The sequence below is a fragment of the Chrysochloris asiatica genome, unplaced genomic scaffold, assembly GCF_000296735.1.
Source record: "Chrysochloris asiatica unplaced genomic scaffold, ChrAsi1.0 scaffold00006, whole genome shotgun sequence".
NCBI classification, from domain to species: Eukaryota; Metazoa; Chordata; class Mammalia; order Afrosoricida; family Chrysochloridae; genus Chrysochloris; species Chrysochloris asiatica.
Genome location: NW_006408524.1, coordinates 21094996 through 21111380, shown reverse-complemented (window position 1 = coordinate 21111380; position 16385 = coordinate 21094996). Strand labels below are relative to the sequence as shown.

Genomic DNA, 16385 nt, shown 5'->3' with positions numbered 1-16385 from the left:
TTTTGGTACAGTGACTCTGTGTATTCCTTCCATCTTCTCTTGATGCTTTCTGCATCATTCAATAATTTGCCCAGAGAATCCTTCAATAACAAGAGTTGAGGCTTGAATTTTTTCTTGGTTCTGCTGCTGCTGCTCCTCACAGCTGTCTATCCTTGGATGGAAGAGGTTCAATGCTCAGTGAGCTATAACATGTATGGGGTTTCAAAAGATGCATTCCTCTCCTGGCCTTTCTTCTTTGATGTAGTCAGTTTCCCCGCTCCTGCTTCTGAGATGACTCATTTTAAACCTGTGCTAGAATTTCAAGTTTTTACAATAACATCCACAGCTGAATCATGTCATCCTATCAATATTTTCTCCCACCTTCTCTTACTCAAACCCAGCAGGGCAGAAATGTTGTTTGACGGGAATTACAGACTATATCTAGACAAGACTACAGCACAAACTTCCATTATACCTATCTTAGTATGCTTGATGGTATCTCACAAATTTCTGATGCTCTCTGTTCGTTTTTCTTCATTCTTTTTTCTTTCTGCTCTCAGATTGGATTATCAAGTTCACTGATTTTTCTGGTTGCTTAAATTTTCTTTTGAACTTCTCTACTAAGTTTCTATTTTTTAAATTTATTTCAGTAGTTGTACTTTTCAACTCCAGGATTTGTATTTGATTATTTTAAGATTACTTTTAATCTCTTTAATAATATTCTCTATTTTCTAAGACATCATTTTGATACTTTTAGTTCTTTACATAAAACTTAAATATATCATTTGAATATATATTTTTTAATTGATTAAAAGTCTTTGTTTAGTATGCCCAAGGTCTAGGCTTCCTTGCGGATTGGTTTTTCCCATGTATGGGTATTACTTTTTGCTTCTCTACATATCTTGGGATTTTTTTGTCAAAAACTGGACATTTGAAATAATATAATGCAGCAACTCGGGAAATGAGATTTTCTCCCTTCATCAGGATGTGTTATTACTGTTTATATGCTTGTATAGTGACTTTTCTGAATTAATTCTGTAAATTCTGTATTACAAGTAATATGTAGTCACTGATGTCTCTGTTCAATTAACTAAATAGTTGGACGAAGATAGGGCCAAGACTTTGTTAATGTCTGGAACCAAGAAGTCTCCCAGTCTTTGCAGAGTGGCTCTACGTACGTGTTGGGGCATACTTCCAACACTCAGTCATGTAGTGGACAACTCTGCAGTAGACTTCACTTCCTATTTGGGAAGAGTTTCAAGGTTAGACATAGGTGAGAGCTTAGGGCCTTCTCCAGGCTTTCCTAGGCATAGACACAGCTCTATGCATGCCTAGAATCCCAGGAAGTTTTCCAAGTTCTTATGGACTTACCAATCCTCAGCTTTTCCTTTTAAGCTTTTTGGTTAGTCTATGGTTTACCACAGAGTCCTGGTGTGGCGCTGTGGCTAATGCATCAGACTGCAAAGTCATTTGAACTGCAAGGTCAGTGGTTCAAGCTCACCAGCTGCTCCTTGGAAACCCTATACAGCGTCGCTGTGGGTCAGAATCCACTCGACAGCACTTAACAACAACAAATGGTTTACCATTAACAACAATAACCTCAGGTAAGGAAAAAGTAAAATAAATAAATGTAGATGTTTTACATCTAATGCTCCTGAGAAAAAGGCCTTTCTCACTGAGTGATCTCTGAATGAAGTCAATAAAGGCTGCCTTGCATGTAGAGTCTTCCGGAAAATCACCAGGCAGGTCAAATAATGGCATTTCTCTGAGAATGAGGTTTTGTAGGTACTCTAACACTATCCTGCTCAATCCAATGACAGCCAGACTGCTGGTTTTCATGATTGTGGGTTGTTGGTTTGAAAGGCCACTACGGAGCTGCGGGGGAGGACAAACAGAGTTCACTGCTCTTACTGAAATCCAGCCATTTTTCTTGAATAAATGTTTCCTGTTTTTCTGTAAGCTTGTAGTTAATTTCCAGAGTTCTTAAAACATTGATTCTTTTCACTTTGAGGTTTTCTCATTGCTTTGGTAGAGATCATTTTTGGAGGGGCTTCTTTTCATTGCGTTTTCATTGACATCTCTCCAGTAAGTTCTTCATCACTGGAAGGAGAGTGAGTAATTTGAAAAGGCAGTGCCGTGGAGTTTTACACAGGGTTATTCTTAGAGACAGAGCAGTTCCAAGTAAGTGGGTCCAGGGTATACCAGGGCAATAAGCTGCCGAGATGGAGTGCAAGTGAATGTCACTATTGTGGGCAGATGTCAGGGATGGCAAAGGATTTTGATGCCAAGCCAAGGACAGAATGTCAACATGGGTGTTGAATTCCTCCTCTGAGATAATAAAACTACTTGGGGCAAGAAAGAGACTGAATAAGGTGCCTGAGTCTTCCATGACCATAGATAGTCCCTGAGATTGATGGATTGTGGCAGTACCAGTGATTGAAATGTGAGAAATGAATGGACTCCTCTTTGCATCAGGAGGTGAGGGCCAGAACTGCAGTCATCAATAGCTATTCCTTCTCATGAAGTAATACTCTCTCTGTATTTTTCAAGAGAATCCATTTTCTCAGCATTTTATGTTATTTCGTTTGAGCTCTTCCTTTTTTTTATCATATTAGAGTACACAAGTCTCTGTCCCTGAAGCTGTCCCACCACAAAGATATCTGCATAGGCCAAGATTAGTCAGGCCTAGAGAATTCAAAAGACTTGTAAAGTCACTGTTTTCTGTAGACTGTTGGGGCACTAATTTTTGGTCTTACAAGCAGAATCATGAATGTTTATTATGTAAAGTTACCTTAATTGAGCTTTTCACAATTTCTACTGATGATTGGTTCTGAAGTTATATCGACCTAAAACACTTCCGTGAAAAAAGAGTTATACACTAAAATATTCTAACACAGCCATTACCAAGTTATGTCTAAGTATAAGTCAAGATATCAAGATTTGGGGTTGGAAATACACTCTCAGTAAAACTGCTTAAAGCCACATTATTCTGGTCAAGGAAAACTACTTCAGGTTCAGCTATCATGGTTATAAAAATAAGACCCTAGGGCACCTGGGGTGAGTTCAGTTGTCTCTTCTTTAATTTTTCAACCACATGTTCACATGAGATTTAAACGTAAACAGTATAAAGAAATGGAACTGGGAAACTTTGCCTGCCCATCAAGCTTCAACAACTTCCTCTCTTGCCTGTAACTGTTAATCTCTTGGAAAAAGTGGTCTATATTTCCTTTTAGTACTCATTCTTGTGCACTCATCAACACACAGTGGTTTAGCTTCCAACTCCATGACTCTGGAAAGTTCAACAATGTCAAGAATGATGACAGTCTTCATCATTCTAATTGTTTGCTACTTTTGACATGGTTGAAAGAATGAATGAGTGCTTGAACAACTTTGGGGGTACTGCTCTCCATTCCTAAGACTTTCTGTTCCTTTTATCCCCTTCTAGGATACCTTCTCTTCTATTTTTCCTCCTACCATGCTAAGTCCACCTCTTCTTCAACCAGCCCCTTGGTGTTTCCTAGATATCTACCCTAGGTCTCCTATTTTCTTTCTCTCTACCCTCACCTCCTCAGTGATTGTATTGACTTCCACCTGGTATCATCATCTAATAGGACAACAACTTCAGCCATATCACCACTGTCCACTCCGTGAGCACTGCTCCTCTCATTCTGACTGCCCAGTGGACATGGATACTGGGATATTTGGCAAATATCTCCAACTCGACATGCCCAGAACTTATAGATTATTTCCCCCTCAAATCTCCTCTTCTTGTCTTCCCTAGACAGCACATTCTGAATTGATTAATATTCTCTTTCCATTGTTATACCATCACATTTTGGACCATTTCTGAATATCTTGTATCTCCATCCCCACTGCCTCTCAGCTGTCTCTCCTCTCCCTCTCCTCTTAAATTCATTTTATTGCATCACTGTTAGAATTACCTCTCTAATACACAAATTTGATCAGTGTCTTTCTCTTGTTAAAAAGCCTTAGGGGTTTCCCAAAGCTTGGGAGACTATGTACTTGTTGGGATGGGACAGTACCATTTTATGGTCTGGTATTTCATCTGGTTAGCATCCCTATTCACTCTCAAAAGTGGCCATTTGGAAGATGAATTTTATGGTCATCCTACCCATGACAAGGAAGAGGGTATTTCTATATGATAAACACTGGACTGTGAATCACAAGATCAGTGGATTGAGCTCACCTGCAGACCGATGGGAGAAAGATGAGATTTTTTGATCCTGCAAAGATTTACAGCCTTGGAAACCACACATGGCTAGCTGTCATTCGGAACCAACTCAACAGCATGTAACAACAATGACCCGTGACAAAATCCATTCTCTTTTGCCTGGATGACAATCTGATTCCAACCTAACTTTCTAGTTCCATCTTCTTCCTTTCTGTCCACCTGCCAGTCCCCAGACATACCACATTATTGTCCACCTCAGTGCCACTGTCCAGACTGTTCTCTCTTCCTGCATTTTCTACTTGTCAACTTCTCCTCAGTTTTCACTGCCAGCCAAAATAGCACGACTTCCGTGAAAAATCATATCGTTTCCACCCCCATCCTACCTGTCAGAGCAGGGAAGTATTCAGTCACATTGGTACATTTTGAATCTGGTACAACACCTTGCTGGCACATTGCTGGCCCTCAAAGCATTTTGAAAGAGGGGCTTTAAAGAAGCATGAATCTAAGAGTATTTTTGGCTGGCTCTGATTAGAATTAAGAGCTTTTATCTTCCATATGGGACGTGCAAGAGAGAAAAACCTAATGTGTCAGAGCCAACTCTATTTCTTCTTCATCTGTAGAGTAATCAGAAGAATAATTGCTGCTGCCAAAACCTACCCATGTGAACTCAGTAGGGTAGTAAAAACAGTTCTTGCTATTGAAGTGTAACGTCCTGACATAGTAGAGAGTGAGATGAGCCTTCCCTCCCTGTCATCTGTCGCCACAGCCTAGGGCCTGAGGAGGGAGGGGCCAAGAGGCTATTCTGAGATCTGGCAGATGGTTCAATGGAGAATACACTGATGGGAGGTCAGAATGACTTATCATAATACAAATGAAACTAATTTGAAGAATATTTATTGGACACGTATGCTGCTAGTCAATCACCATGCTAAGAATTTTACATGCAGTTTCTTTGTCTGCCTAATCTTATTATAAGGTGAATATTATAATGCCCCATCTTACATCTATTGAAACTGAAGCTCATCAGGGTAAGTACCTTACTAAGGGCACAAAGCTAGTACTGGAAGAGCTTTTATTGTTAAGTGTCATCAAGTCGATTCCAACTCATAGGACCCTGTATAGGGTTTCCGAGGAGCGGCTGGTGAGCTTGAACTGCTGGACTTGCGGTTCAAACTGACCTTGCAGTCTAGCTCATTAACCCTTAGCACCACACCAGGACTGGCAGAGTTAGGCTACAAAATAATAATATGAATAAGTCACATGCATCTGCCAGGGTCTTTATATAGATTCTTGCTCAGTCCTCATAACCATTGAGTTGGGTCTGAGTCACGGTAACCCTTAAGCATAACAAAATGAAATACTCGGTATGTTTGAGTCCATTGTTATGGTCATTGTGTTGTTGTTGTTGTTGTTATGTGCTGTGGAGTCGATTCCAACTCATAGGGACCCTGTACAGGGTTTCCAAGGCTGCAAATCTTTACGGGAGCAGAAAGCCTCATCTTTCTCCTGCAGAACAGCTGGTAGTTTCAAACTGCTGACCTTAAGGTTCACAGCCGGATTCATAACCACTACACTACCAGAGCTCCTAGACAGTTCATATTCCAGCACTGTATCACACAAAAGTCTTCTGTGACCTGTAAGGATCTCAATGGCTAATTTTCAGACGTAGGTTGCCAGGCCTTTCTTTCTAAGCTTTCTTGGTCTGCAAGCTCCACTGAAACCTGTCCATGCTGGGTCACCCAGGATTTGGAATACTGGAGGCACAGCTCCCACATCATAACACCACGCAAATCACCACAGTATGGCAAACTGACAGATAGGTGGTGGCCCTGAGTTAGAGACACTGTGGTGGCTCTGTAGGATAAGCACTGGACTGCGAACCACAAGGCTGGCAGTTTGAGACTACCAGTCAGTCCATGGGACAAAGATGAAGCTTTCTGCTCCCGCAAAGATTTAAAACCTCAGAAGCCCTATACAGGATGGCTCTGAGTCGAAAGTGATTAGACAGCACTTAACAACAACAACTACAACAAATATTTCCATTGTCAAATGTGAGTATCAAGACCTAATCATTTTAAGTAACTAGTTCAAGGTCACATGCCAGTTTGCCCTTGCTGTCTTCCAAGTCTGTCTGATTTTGCATTCTTGACTTTTTCTGTGTATTGTCACAGTATCTGCAGCACATAGAGGCATGTGAGAAAGCTCAAATCTTTGGTTTTGTTTTCTGTTTTTTAAATCTTTTATTCTTTAACACATAACAGCAGAAGAAAGGTAAAGTTAAAACTTGCAAAGGCATTAGAGCAAGAATATAATGCAAGATAGCAAGCACACCTACAGCACTGCAAACATTTGCATGTAGTAGTTAACATCTTTTATAAATTCTATATGAGTTCTACTGGAAACAATGTAAAGATTTTAAAGCACTTATGTATTTTCAGAGCATATTTCATACAAACATTACAAAGGAAATTGTATATTTTTTCCCTTTTTTGTAAGTTTTTGAGTAATAATTTACATGGAAGAACATTGACTTTATACCATTTCATTGCAATGATTACAGTCTCCTCTGTGTGTCATTATTCAACAGTATTTGCTTCCATTCCCCTTTTTTTGGGGGGGGCGGGGTGTACACAGAAACACTCAGGAATATATAAGTTAAACAACCAAAGGGCACATTCTGCAAGCCTGCTTCCTGGCGGCCAGCACACAGTCCCTCTTAGAAACACTGAATCTTGAGCCCCACTCCAGACCTTGGGGCTCAGAATCTGCATTTGAATAAGTTCCCCAGGTCCTGGTCTACACCAGTGGTTCTTAACCTTATTTGCATGTTGGAATCCCCTGGGGAGCAGTCAAGAGTATTTATGTCTGGACCCACTTCCAGTGATTCTGCTTTGTTTGGGGGTGGGTCTGGATACTTGGATTTTTAAGTCTTCTGAGGGGATTCTAATATGAAGTCAGGTCTGAGACCACCACCCCTTTCTTAAGTAAATACCATTTTCATTCTTTCATTCATTTTTTTTTACATGTCACTGACCACGGTAAGGTACAAACACAGCTTCCTGCGGGAAATGAACTAGCACTTACTACAGAGTTTGATGAGACTCGGTGAAGCACTATCCTAAGGGGCAGGGGAGCCCAGAGGAGGGCCCGACAGCCACGTCTGCATGAGGAAATCAAGACAGGTTGCTTAGAAAATACTACTGGAGTTTAGTCTCAGGGGCTTATTGAGGGGATGGTGAGCTAGTGGGGGTGAAGAAAGACCTTTGAATTCACTAAGAAAGTGAGATCTGTAGAATTTTAAACTATAGATCATCATACTGCAGAGATCATCAAGTGATTTAATGGTTAACAAACTTTTTGAGCTGTAGCCCACCTTAAGATAGCCATTGCATGCCGTAGCCTAGAAATGCATATACTTGCATGTGTGTATATAAAGTTTCTTACTTGTTTAGTGTGGTTTGGATGATACTTTACAAAGCAAATGAGTTTTCCATTCAACAATTTACACACATTTTGTTTTGTAACATTGGTTGCAGTTCCCTCAATGTAATGGCACTCTTTCAGCTTTTTCCTTGGGTCCCCCATTTCTAAGCATACTTCCTTTCCTGCCCCTTCCTGCCTTTGGAGTTTTGTCTTTGGGCAAGTGCTGCCTTTTTCTCAAATGACATCATAGGGTTGATTATTCTGAGGAGTATATTTGTTGTTCGGCTGCAAAGTGATCCCCAGGGGTGGGTTCAGTTCCTGGTTTTGAAGGTTGTCTAAAGGCCTCTGTCTCTAGGGTTCCTCATCTCTGGCAAGCCAGTAAGTCTGGTATTTGTCATGATTTTGAATTTTTGTCCTACATTTTTCTCCTATCCTGTCCAGGATCATCTGTGGTCCCCATCAAAGCAATTAGTAGGGTAGCTGGGCACCATCTAGTACCAGCCTCAGGGTAGTAGAGGCTGTTTCCTTGACTCTTTGATTTTTTTTCACTAACTTTTTTCCTCCTGATGAAAGGAGACCAATAGTTGCATTTTAGATGGTTGCTCTCTAGCTTTTAAGACCCCAGTTACTACTCAGTACAATAGGGAATAGAACATCGTCAATGTGAACTATGCTATGCCAATTGTCTTAGCTGTCCCCTGAGACTATGGTCCTAAACACCCAAGCCCAGGGACTCATTCCATAGGGTGTTTGGTTATGGCTAAGAAGTTTTCATAGCTTTGCCCCATTTGCTCTACTATATGCATGGATATAATTATAACACATATATAATGTTGTTAGAGGCTGTTCAATCAGTTCCAACTCATAGTGATCATAAGCCCTGCAGGATGCAACACTGCCTAATCCTGTGCCATCCTCACTATCTTTGCTACACTTGAGCCCATTGCTGCAGGCACTATGCCAATCCATCTCATTGGAGGTCTTTCTCTTTTTCTCTGACCCTCCACTTAATCAATCATAATGTCCTTCTCCAGTGACTGGTCCCTCCTGAAAATGTGTCTAAACTATGAGAAACGAAGTATCACCATCCTGGGGTCTAAGGAGCATTCTGGCTGTACTTCTTCCAACACAGATTTGTTTATTTTTCTGGAAGTCCATGGTACTTTTAATATTATTCTCCATCACCATAACTCAACTTCATCAATTCTTCTACTGTCTTCCTTACTCACTGTCCAGCTTCCAGATAAAAATACCATGGCTTGAGTCAGGCACACCTTAGTCCTCAAACTAACATCTTTGCTCTTGAATATAAGATCTTGAAAAAGATCTTGTGCAGCACACTTGCCTACTGCAATACGTACATTATTTGTTTTCTTGACTGCTGCTTCCATGAATGTTGATTGCGGATCCAAGCAAAATGAAGTCTTGGACAATTTCAATCTTTTCTCCATTTATCATTTATATACACACATAGAAATATCCTCTGCCAAATCTATATATGGTCATGTCTATCGATGGTGTATATATAGTTTCATGAAACAATACTTACTCTCTCATTTTGGACATGTGGTCAGCCAGGAACAGTCCCTGGAGAAAGGCATCGTGCTTGGTAAAATGGAGGGTCAGTGTAAACGAGGAAGACTTCCAACAAGATGGATTGGCACAGTGGCAGCAGCAATGGGTTCAAACATACCAATTGTGAGGATGGTGCAGGACTGGGCAGTGTTTCCTTCTGTTGTACATAAGGTCACTATGAATCAGAACAGACTCAAAGGCACCTAACAATAATATGTGTGATGTCAGGAAGCCTGGTGCTTGCATGCTAACCAAGAAGTCAGCAGTTTGAACCCAGTAGCATCTCTGCAGAAGAAAAGAGTTGGTAACCAGCTCCTGTAAAAACCACAGCCTTGGAAACCCTGGAGAACAGTTCTACTCTGTCTTCTAGGGTTTCTGTGACTTGGAATCAATGCTATGACACACGACAACACATATGATGCACTTTGGTATTTTCTAGTCTTTTAGTTATAGCTCTTTCCTTATGAAAAACATACTGGTTAAGACTAGCTGAATTGGCTCACTGCTCCACTAATTGGTTACAATCTACATTTTGAAAGACACTTTCTCCTGAAGAAACAATGACCCAGAACAACTAAAGGGCTTGTCCTAGAAGAATAGGGGAAAAAATTTCTTTAAATTCCAGTATGAAGGATTGTTGCTGAGATGAAGAAAACCTCTGTCTGGTATTGGCTGTTATATAGTAGAAGTCCTACCCATCTTTCTGGGAGACTAACAGCTCTGGTAGCTTAGTGGTTACAAATCAGGCTGCAAACCTCAAGGTCAGCAGTTCAAAACTACCAGCTGTTCCACGGGAGAAAGACTGAGGCTTTCTGCTCCCGTAAAGATTTATAGCCTCAGAAACCCTGTACAGGGTCACTATGAGTCGGAACCAACGCCATGGCACATAACAACAACAGCACACAACCTTGTAAAGAGAACAGATGGTGACTCGATAAATGAAGTATCCAGGGCCTTTTTCACACTAATAAACTATCCTGGATGCACTGATACTACTGAACAAAAATTCCCAGTTAAGCTAGGTTTGGGGAGGGTCTAGTTATTAGAACCACCTGGGCCTTGGTTTAATAGCCATGACTCCCAGCCGTGCTGACACACACTGTCTCCCTCTAAGAGCCGAAGTTCTGCCCTATGGAAGCTGTGGTAGGTGGGAGCATATCGTACCTTTCCAGTGTGTTAGAGCAGACAGGAAAAACAAAGAGGAAAATGGCTTGATCTATTGGGCAAATAGTTCCCTATCTTTTAGATTTCACAATTAGTAAAAAAACAAAATTAAGTTTGTAAAACAATATCAGGGTGACAACTTTTCATTCAGCCACTAAAGGAAAGATATGTATAGATTGTTAGGTGTCTTCAAGTCAATTCCAACCCAAGGCAACCCCATGTGACAGAGCAGAACTTCCCCACAGGTTCCTCCAGGCTCTAATCTTTAGGGAGGACCCCTAGCGGCACAGTGATTAAAACACCTGGCTGCTAAGCAAAAGGTCGGCAGTTTAGAACTCCCCAGCTGCTCTTCAAGAGAAAGAGGTGACAATCTGTTTCCATCAAGATCTATAAACCTTGACAAACTTACAGAGTTGCTATGGGTTGGGATGGACTTGACAGTAAGAGGTTTGGAGTATTTGAGGGAGCAGGAGCAGATCATTAGGTCTTTCTCATGATGAGCCACTGGATGGGATCCAAATGCCAACCTTTCAGTTAGCATTCGAGCACTTAACTGTTATACAACCAGGGCTCCCATATATAAACATAAATCAAAGTACACAAAGAAAGAAACAAACAAAAAACCCCAAAACCTCCAAATCTACTACCATCTACAACTGTCACAACAGTTGTTGTTGTTAAGTTCTGTCAAGTCAGTTCTGACTCATAGCAACCCTGTCTAGAGTTTCCGAGGAGTGGCTGGTGAGCTTGAACTGTCAATCATGCCATCCATTCAAACTGACATTGAGGTTGAGTGCTTATCCTATGGTGCCACACCAGGATGGACTCTTGTCATGACAGTAGAAAGGACATAATCTTAAAGGAAACTACATACTAAGTTTCTTTGCGAGTTTCAGAAAAAACTCTTTTTGCTACTGAAACTCATGAGCAAGTCACCAAATAAATATATAAACTACCAAAATCAGTTGCTGCAAAAAAATGATTTCAACTCATGGTGCCCCAGTGTGCATCAGGATTGAATCATTCTCCACAGAGTTTTAGTAGCTGAACTGTTTGGCAGTAAATAGCCAGGCCTTTGCTGCAGGCCTTTAGTCAACTGTTGATTGTGTTAAGTGTCTGCTGACAGTATTTTTCACATCTTTCCTCAATCACTGGTAGTAGGAGGGAGATGAGGAGACAGCCAGACGTATTAGTAGTATGCCATCTACTAAAAGATATACTAGAGAAAACATGTCTGCTTAAATGTTTTATTGGAATGGTACATTTTACCCAAGAAATTCCAGGTTTTTTCTAATGCCTCCTTGAAATTTCCATGAATCATAATGTCAATGTATTGTTGGATTAGCTCTGGCTCTGACTCATGGCAACCCAATGTACAGCCATGTTTGTTCATGTGTCATCTCCATGGTCATTGGTAAGGTCAAGTCCATTCTAGGGAGCTTATCTTCTAGCACTGTATCAGACAATATTCTGCTGTGATCCAAGAGTTTGCATTGACTAGTGTTCAGAAGAAGATTGCCAGGTCTTTCTTCCTAGTTGTAGTCTAGAACTCCATGGAAAACCTGATCACCATGGGTGTAATACTAGTAACACTGCTTCCAGCATCACAGCAACATGGGAGTCACCACAGCAAAGACAAACTAACAGAGGGTGGTGGTTCAGTATATGACAAACTCTAAAAAGTAACACATTGTCATTTCCAAACCACTGAATTTTTTTTTTTAATTGAAAAAATTTATATTTAGAATTAGCCATTTAGATTCTGTTTAGATGATCCCAATTTTGTTGACAACATCCAAAGCATCCTAGTCAGGAGCCAGTCAGACATATGCCTTCTTTTCTCCATCAGGCCTGATGAAGGTGTTGACCTTGGCTACATCAATGTCATAGAGCTTGTTCACAGACTGTGTGACCTGGTGCTTGTTGGCCTTGACCTCCACAGTGGACACAAATGTGTTATTATTTTCAATCTTCTTCATGACTGACTCAGGAGTCAGAAGGAACTTGATGATGGCATAATGGCCAAGTGTGTTTCTCCTGGGGGCGCTCTTCCGAGGATATTTGGGCTGCCTCTGGAGCTTCAGAGTCTTGGGCTGCCGGGATGAGGGTGACATATGGATTTTCTTTTTTTGTGTGTGGCTGTGGACACCTTGCAGCGGTGCCTTCCTGGCCTTCAATGCCTTTGCTTTGGCTTCAGCTTTGGGAGGGGCAGGGGTTTCCTTCTTCGCTTTCGGAGCCATCTTCGTAAAAAGGCCCAAACCATTGAATTTTTTGTTTTGCACAAGTCATGTCTAGAGTAGTTGCCTACTAGTTACTGATCTTTTCCATTTGTGCTTGCCTTATAGAAGCAACTGAATTCTGAAAATGTTTTTACCTCTCATCCTTCTGACAGTTAAAACAAAATCAGACATAGCTCTTGGAACTTCCCCCGCCCCTTTCTCTGCAAAATCTGTGTTTTTAGTACAGCAGATTTTGCTACCCATCTGTATGATATGCTTGAAGCTTGATATTTATATGCCATAAAAGGAATGTTCAAACTGGATGAAGAAAAACACATTTCATTATAAAATCGGAATAAATTATTTCATAGAATTTAGGTCTGTTTGCATCCTAGGGAAGGTTGTAGAAGTGCTTTGCCATTAGTATTCAAGAGTCTATTCTATGTTTATCTGTACTTAAACTGAGCATTTTGCCCATGAGAACAATATGAAAACATACGCACATCTAATCACTGGATCAAACTGTAGAACTGTTCTCTAGCTTCACTGTCTCTGAGGCTGTTCAGCCCTCATCCTTTTTGCCCCCATTAAGGACGGAAGGAAAGAGCCCTTTGATGGTAAAAATGATTAAGCACATGACTACCAACTGAAAGGGCGGTGGTGTGAAGCCACTCAGAGGTGTCTTGGAAGGCAGTTGCTTCTAAAAGGGCACAGCCTTGAAAATCCTATGAAACTGTGCTGCTCAGCACACATGGATCCTTCAAGACAGTTTCTGTCATTTCTTCTGGCTTGTAGGCTTCATAATAGTTGAAAATCAAATGTGGACAAAATTTTGAGGGCCAGCACTTGCTGTACTTGTTCAATCCCCTGACGCCATTCACCCTGCTCCTGACAGCACAGCCAAAGCCATTGCTTCATGAATCTAGAAAATACAAAGGCTCTTAAAAATTCATTTAGCTTTAAAGGATCTGCCGACCAGGAGACCTCATACACAAATAAGGCTTTTAGGAAAAACAAACAGAAAACCTTTACCCTTCAAATGGGCAGAAAGAAGATATTGGGAAAGAAGAAAATCTCTTCGATGGGCTAACTTCCCCAAGGAGCGTGTAAGTATAAGGAAGTCTGGTGATTAGGGGTGCCCTGTTCTGCTTGAGGCTTGAGCCCTTTTGTGGGGATAGGAGCTTCAAGAATGAGTAGCCCCTGGAAGCACGTTGCTTCAGGTTTGCAGCCTCAGGCAGTGCAGTTTTGTATCACTAGATGTCAGTGTGGACTTTCTCAATCACCACCTTTTCTCCTCTGCTAGCGACATCGCCTCATGTCCAGAGCTGTTTTCACAAACAGGTTGTTAAGGGCCACTGAGCTGATTCTGACTCATAATGACCATGTATGTTGTTGTTGTTGTTATGTGCCGTGGAGTTGTCGGTTCCGACTCATAGCAACCCTGTACAGGGTTTCCGAGGTTGTAAATCTTTACGGGAGCAGAAAGCCTCATCTTTCTCCCGTGGAACAGCTGGTAGTTTCGAACTGCTGACCTTGCGGTTACAGCCCAATTCATAACCACTACTCTACCAGAGCTCCTTAGTGACCATGTATAGGATTTCCAAAAAGACAGCTGATGGATGTGAACTGCTGACAATGCTGATCCTACAGTGTCATACCAGGACTTGTTTCGTCAAATATTATTGTCTACAAACATATTTTGATTTTTTACTATTTTTTAAAAACAAAAATAGGAACTGTGAACCACAAATCGTTCTTTGTAATGCAGCAATCTTCCTATCTCCCTCTTTGCACATGAAGTTCTGAGGCCAACAATGCAAAGACATGGCTTATAAAAGCAGTATGCTACCTACTAGAGATAGGATGGGGGCTTGGTGGTATAGGGGGTTACACATTGGGCTGCAAGATCAGGAGTTCAAACCCACCAACCGAAGGATGAGGCTTTCTACCTTGAAATCCCTCAGAGCTGTTCTACTTTGCCCTATAAGCTCGCTGTAAGTCAAAACCAACTTGATGGTAATGGATTTGTTTTGGCTTTGGTTACCCTAGGTAGGAGCACTGATGTGGCATATAGACCTAAATGGTTAAGTGCTTAGCCACTACGTGAAAGGTAGGTGGTTCAAACAGACCTGGCGATCTGCTTTGGTAAAGATTTGCAACCTAAGTAAGGGGCAGCTAGACTCTGTCACATGGGTCACTATGAGTTGGAGGCAACTGACAACACACAACCTGATTCCTATAGAATGCCCAGCTCTCAGCAACTATGGTACCATGGCTCAAAAGTGGGGGCAGAAAGGTAAGAAAATACATATTCCATTAGCTACATTAGGATTTCATGGTAATGTTTACTAGACTGTGTTTTAGGGAGTTTGCAAACAGGGGGCTTCTGAGACCTTAAAGCATAGTCATTGTATTAGTTTCCAAATGCTGCAATAACAGACTCCTCAGCACAGTGGTTTAAGACATCAACTTATGATTTTACATCTCTGGATGTCAGAGATCTGAAATGGGTCCCAGTGTCGCAGGGCTGTGTTCCTACTGGGGAGAATCTGATTCTCTGACTTTCTCGGCCTTGAAAGGCTGACCATGCCTCGGGCTCAGGGCCCTTTCCTCCTTCTAAAGCAGCAGTGGCCAGTCACCTCTTTTTCATGCTGCATGGTTCTATTTCCCTTGCTTTCCTAGTGATTACATTGGGCCAAACAAGATAATCCAGGGGAATCTCCCCACCTCAAGACCCTAAATTTAATCACACCTGCAAAACCTCTCTCTTTTTTTAAAACAAAAGAACTTATACTGTAAATTCAGGGAAGGTTTACACAGCAGGTCATTAGTTTTACATTCAACAAGTCATTGCAAAGTCTTTTTGTCATGTAAGAGAACATACTCACAGATTCCCAGGATCAGAATGCAGATATATTTTTCAAATAATTTCAGAGGCAACTATTGAGAGGATGAACTTTTTTTTAAAGGTTTTTATTGCAGATTCAGTGAAAGTTTATAGGGCAGATCATTAGTTTTACATTCAACAAAACATATACCTTGTTTCATTTTGATGATTATAATCCCCTCTTTGTACCATCAGTTAACAGTATTTCTATTCACTTTAGCTTTAAAAACACACACACAAAACAAACAAACAAACAAAAAAAACCCACTCAGGCATATATAATAATTTAGACCTCCAAAGGGCACATTTTGCCAGTCTGTCTCCTGGCCATCAGCTCTTAGATCCTCTCTTCCCATGAATCTAGAGTCCTCAGCCGCTCCCGGTTTCCATGATCCCATCTCTGCCTCTATCTCTGGCTGCTGTTCTGGATAAGGTCCTGCATTTTGCTTGTGCTTTTCTCCCTTGATGGTCCTAGGGTCCTCTGGTTTAGGACTGTAAGATTATCCACTCACCTGTTTTTGTTACAAAATGTATCCCTTTACAATTGTGACAGGTGCAATCTGTCAGGATAACAATTATTCACTATTGAATCATAAAAATCTTATCCCCATCTCTTTTCACCAGACCCATCTAGACAAGATGAAAACTATTCAGTGGGGACTCTTTCTTCCCTCCCATACTCTTAAACTAAACTCCCTCTTGAAACCTTGTAAGCCAGTCAATTCCTGCCTTTTTCACCCCCTCATTTTAGGTAGCCAGTGTCTAAGTTGCCCCTCCCTATCTACCCTGTATACAGAGGGGATAGCATTGATACTTAATGTGAAGACTCCTTCCCTCTCTGTTGGTATTTAGAGTTGCTACCTCTGTGAGTATAGGTCAGGTTCATCAAATTGTAGTATTTTACCCTTGTTTCCTTTATCAAAAAAAAAATTTTTTTTTTTTTTTT

At 41.1% G+C, this 16385-nt stretch overlaps 1 pseudogene; it reads right to left on the bottom strand.

The window, feature by feature from the left end:
- Positions 1-12099: 12099 nt before the first annotated feature.
- LOC102831904 lies at positions 12100-12573 on the bottom strand (annotated as a pseudogene).
- Positions 12574-16385: the final 3812 nt, after the last annotated feature.